The sequence below is a fragment of the Chiloscyllium plagiosum genome, chromosome 37, assembly GCF_004010195.1.
Source record: "Chiloscyllium plagiosum isolate BGI_BamShark_2017 chromosome 37, ASM401019v2, whole genome shotgun sequence".
Lineage (NCBI taxonomy): Eukaryota > Metazoa > Chordata > Chondrichthyes > Orectolobiformes > Hemiscylliidae > Chiloscyllium > Chiloscyllium plagiosum.
The window spans coordinates 26526317-26532316 of record NC_057746.1 but is presented as its reverse complement, the minus strand read 5'-3'; positions in this window follow the sequence as shown (position 1 = coordinate 26532316).

Sequence of the window (6000 nt, the reverse complement as noted above, 5' to 3'; positions counted from 1 at the left end):
GATCAGGGACCTCGAAGTAAAGGAGCCATTCTGAGGTAGTGACCATAATATGATAAGTTTTAATCTGCAATCTGAGAGAAAGAAGAGTGAATCAGAAATATCAGTATTGCAGTTGAACAAAGGGAACTATGGAGCTATGAGGGAGGAGCTGACCAAATTTATGAAGGGGAAATCATGCTTCACTAATCTTCTGGAATTTTTTGAGGATGTAATTCTGAACATGGACAATGAGAACCAGTGGATGTAGTGTACCTGGACTTTCAGAAAGCCTTTGATAAAGTCCCACATAGGAGATTAGTGAGCAAAATTAGGGTACATGGTAGTGGGGGCAAAATACTAACTTGCATTGAAAATTGGCTAGCTGACAGGAAGCAAAGAGGTAGTGATAAACATGTCCCTTTCAGAATAGCAGGCAGTGACTAGTGGGGTACCACAAGGTTTAGTGCTGGGACCGCAGCTGTTTACAATATACATTATAGGTGAAGGTATTAGAAGTAATATTATTAAATTTGCTGATGACACAAAGCTGGGTGGCAGGGTGAAATGTGAGGAGGATAATATGAGCATACAGAGTGACTTAGACAGGCTAGGTGAGTGGACAGATGCATGGCAGATGCAGTTTAATGTGGATAAATGTGTGGTTATCCACTTTGGTGGCAAGAATAGGAAGGCAGATTACTATCTAAATGGAGTCAAGTTAGGTAGAGGGGAAGTACAACGCAATCTAGGTATTCTTGTACATCAGTCAATGAAAGCAAGCATGCAGGTACAGCAGGCAATGAAGAAAGCTAATGACATGTTGGCCTTCATAACAAGAGGAATTGAGTATAGGAGCAAAGAGATCCTTCTGCAGCTGTACAGGGCCCACGTGAGACCGCACCTGGAGTATTATGTGCAGTTTTGGTCTCCAAATTTGAGGAAGAACATTCTGGTTATTGAGAGAGTGCAGCGTAGGTTCACGAGGTCAATTCCCGGAATGGCGGGACTATCATATGTTGAAAGATTGGAGTGACTGGGCTTGTATACACTTGAGTTTAGAAGGATGAGAGGGGAGCTGCTTGAGACATACAAGATTATGAAATGATTGAACACTCTGTAGGCAGGAAGCATGTTTCTGCTGATGGGTGAGTCCAGAACCAGAGGACACAGTTTAAAAATAAGGGGTAGGCTATTTAGAACAGAATTGAGGAGAAACCTCTTCACATAGAGAGTAGTGGATATATGGAATGCTGTGCCCCAGAAGGCAGTGGAGGCCAAGTCTCTGGATACTTTCAAGAAAGAGATGGACAGAGCTCTTAAAGATAGTGGAATCAAGGGTTCAGTCAGGAACAGGATACTGATTGTGAATGATCAGCCATATCATAATGACTGGTTGTGCTGGCTCAAATGGTCGAATGGCCTACTTCTGCACTTACTGTCCATTGTCTATTGTCTATTGCCTCTTAAACATGCATCTACAACCTCCCTTGGCAGCTTGTTCTAAGTATCCACCATCCTCTGTCATAAAAAAGCTTTTCCCTCTCACCTTAAACCTATGCTCCCTTGTATTTGACATTGCCATCCAAGGAAAGACTCCAACTATCCACCTAATCCATGCCTCTCATAATTTTATATACTTCCATTGGGTTGCTGATGGAATAGCAAAAGTAATCTAACGTTCTCCAATTTCACCTCAGAGCTAAAACACTCCTGTCCAGGCAACATCTCTCCAACTTCCCAACTGATCAATAACCTGCTGTAACTCTTGACAATCTTGACACACTTTCTCACTATGCTTCTGCTAATGTGTCTAATGGTCTTGTGGTTAGAGTTCAGTGAGAAGGCGATGTGAACTGACGGGAGAAGGTGTAGTGATAAAGGGACACCAGTGGGTGGAGACAGAGAGAAGGGTAACTGAGGTCGAGGAGAAAGTGAGGTCTGCAGATGCTGGAGATCAAAGTTGAAACTTTATTGCTGGAACAGCACAGCAGGTCAGGCAGCATCCAGGGAACAGGAGATTCGACGTTTCGGGCACAGGCCCTTCTGAGGTCAGCGAGACTGGGATTCAAGTTCAAGGAGAATCATAGATTTATACAGCATGGAAACTGACCCTTGGGTCCAATTCATCCATGCCGACTAAGTTTTTTCAAAATAAACTAGATCCACTTGCCTGCATTTGACCCATATCTCTCTAAACCTTTCCCATTTGTGTACCTGTCCAAATGTCTTTTAAGTGTTGTAATTGTACCTGCATCTACTCCTTCCTCATTCCATATGCGAGCCACCCTCTGTGTGAAAATGTTGTCCCTCAGGTCCCTTTTAAGTCTTTCACCTCTAATTTTGAACTCACCCACTCAAGGAAAAGAGAGGATATATCTGAGTGCGTCAAATCAAGGATCTCACTCGGTGGTGATAGAGACACAGAGAGAAGTGAGGGGTTACTGAAGTCAGTGATACAGGATACCAGCAGATGAAGACAGAGTTGTCTTCTTATATTTCTTGACAGACTATATTTATGTTCTATTCACAATTGCTTTATTGGGTTCTTCATGCACCTTTGATAAATTCCAGAATACTCCCGATGCTTACCGTTTACTATACATTTGAAACTTTGTAGGCATACTCCTTAGATCTCATATAATCTGGGACTTCCTTTGTTAACACTATTGACTCATTTTCCCTTTTGTGTTTGTGCCTTTATTGTAAGCAATTTATTATAAGCCATATGTTAGATATTTAAATGTGAAGCATTGCTTGTTGACCATCATAACTTTTACGTATTTTCACAATTTACCACAGCTAACCTTCATAGCTGCCTTGTTTAGATTTTAGATAATAATTTTGCATTCAAATACATAATTTTCAAACACAATAGAAAATTCTAAGATATTATGGTCACTCTTCCCTAATGGCTCTTAGAAACAAAATTATTTATTTGCCCTGTCGTATTAGACCTAAAAAGAAAATTGGTCTCTAGTTGGTTCGGCAATGTACTGTTCTAGAAAGTCATCTAATACACGTTTCAGGAATTCATCATTGTTATTCATTGGATTTGCCCAGACTGTGTGGGCATTGAGGCCATGCATCATTGCTGCTTTTCCCTTGGTTCATACACCTCTAATCTAGGAGTCTTTCCTAAGATGGCAATGTCAAATACAAGGGAGCATAGGTTTAGGGTGAGAGGGAAAAGTTTAAATAAGATTCATACAGTGCCCTACACTACCTGTTTAGTGACCTATAAACAACTCCTACTAATGTTTGCTCCCCGATACTATTTCTTATCTCTATTTAAGCAGAGGCTATCTCTTGTTCTTCCAGTCTAAGGACCTCTCTCATTAATGCATTGGTCCCATTCCTTATTATCAGCATGATGCTAACTTCTTTTCCTCTTTGTCTGTCCTTCACGAATGTCAAATATTCTTGAACAGTTAATTCCCAGACTTGGTCACATTGCAGTCACATCTTTGCAGCTAGATCATACCTGTTTACTTCTATTTGTGCCATCTCCCTAGTTGCGAATGCTGTGTGCATTCAAATAATAAGGTTATTTTCAGCCTTTTTAAAAATATTGTTCCATATTTTTACTCTAGCCTTTGTCTGTCTGCAGTGTTTCCTACTAAGACAGCAATTACGCTTCAAAAAAAATAAGGTCTGCTGTGAAGTGCTTTGAGATATCCTGAAGGGCACTATGAAATGCACAGCAGTTCTTGTTTTACCTGGTCAAATTATCTGGGACTTCCTCCAGAAATGTGACTTCGCATCCACTTCAAATTTTAATCTGATTGTATCTGGTTCTGAATCTCAAGTCTGATACTAATTTATATACAATTGATGAAAAGACCCAATCTCACTCGACACAACTTCTCCTCATAAGACTGTCCCTCCATACCCAGCATCAACTCAGTGAACCTTCTCTGCAATGCCTTTAATGCTTGCCCATATTTCCTTCAAAAAGGGCCAAAATATTGACCAAAAACTGTTCCCAGTATTCAAGGTGCATATTTCTGAAGTATATTCAGCCTCTCTATTCTTCCTGCCAAACTGCATAAGCTCACATTTTCCCATGTTATCTGCCATGGGAAAATCATTCCCATTCAGTCATTGTGTCAAACTCACCACTGGCTTTCCTATTTATCTCTCAGCCCCCTTACCCTTCCACATTCCTGATGAAGGGTAACGCCCGAAATGTTGACTCTCCTGCTTCTCGGATGTTGCCTGACCTGCTGTGATTTTTCCAGCTCCACGCTTTTTGATTCCGACTGTCCAGTATCTGCAGTCCTCACTTTCTCCTACCTACTTATGTGCCATCCACAAACTTCGCAATGGTACATTCATTTCCCTCATCCAAGTCACTAATATATATTGTAAACTAATTGTGGCCCCATCATTGATTCCTATGGCATATCAGCAGTTTCAGGTTGTCATATTGAAAATGCCCACCTTAATAAAACTCTTTGCCATCTCTCCATGTTTCTATACTACTTTAAACACCATACATTCTTACCTAACTGTATAGGCCAATATGCACGATTTCATCAAATGTATTTATCCTTTATCTACCCCCTTTATCCTGCTTATTGCCATCTTATTGAACTAAACTAGACTGACAGTAGATGAGTGTGAGATGAACAAGACCACCTGGATGATGCTCAGCACTCTTTTGGAGAAGAGAGTCAGGAGAGTTGCCAAAATGTATCAAGGGAAGAAAAGGAAGATTGTTGCCTACCCAACTTCACTGGCCTCAAACATCAAGCTGATCTGTTCTCAGACTGCACCCTTCTGCTCCCCCCACTCACCGGCGTCAAGACTATGGACAAGCTCCAGGCCATGGGCCATGGATGATTGGGAACCTGAAAACTCACTGCCAATTGCTGTGGATCACTCAGCTTCTTATCAAGGCCAATGAGAAGAAGCAGGAGGCCATGGGGTGTTTGGAGGGAGTGGGGAAGGGGCAGTGACAACAAAGGCCTGGAAGACAGTGACGGAATCCACTAGCACCAACGCATTCCAGGTTCAAATGGGCTATGATCCCGCAAGAATCTGAGATTGAGAAGGAGCAGCACGTGGCAAACCGATCTGCTGACAAGGCTCTTTTCACTTGCTCGCGCGGTGGGACTGGCAGATCTGCCCGTCGTAGATAGATACAGTACTTTCTTCAACTGTTGACCCTGAGGTGTCTGATGAATGTCCGCTTGCTCAACCACTGGCTTCACAAGGGCCAGACAAATGCTCCAGGAGTTCACACTGAAGCTCAATAACATCAACAACATGGAACATTTACAAAAATGAAAACCCGAAAGAACTGCAGCTGATGTAATTCAGAAATGGACCCGAAATGTTAACCCTGATTTCTCTTCACAGAGGCTGCCAGATTTGCTGAGCTTTTCCAGCAACTTCTGTTTTTTATTATGGAAAGTTGCATTCCCATTTGGTAGTCTACATCAAATTGGTCTCAAGAGAGTGCAATAAGCAGGAACAGCTCACTGAATTTTTCAAAAGCAAACACCTAATATTTTTCAGTATCTTTTACATTACAAGGTAAGGTGTGATAAAATTGAAAAACAAAGACACTTTTCATATGTATGCATTGCTGTATTTTCATTTGTTTTTATTGTGTAAAGACATGTCTTCTTATTTTTGTGTGTTTTGTTTTGAGAATTGTGGGCCTAAGTGAGGAAGAATTGCTTTAAAACAATTAAAAACATCTTTCAAACAATTGCTGCATGTTTTGAAAAGCAAAAAATCTGACATTCAGGACATGTGCCATTTGTCCAATTTGAACAAGCAGTGATCCAATTTTGGATGACAGGTGAACTGCAGCCAGTCGTGTACAGATGCAGTTGGGTGGCAACAAGAGGTTGACTGGTCTATGGACTAGTGACCAGTTATTAATGACAGAAACCTTTTACTTGCCAATAACCATGCAATTTGTTCTTAGGTAGCGGAACAGCTTGGGAACAAGATATAGAGAAAAGTGGTTTGATCTCCACTAGCTCAGAAGGGTTGACCTTCTCTGTAATT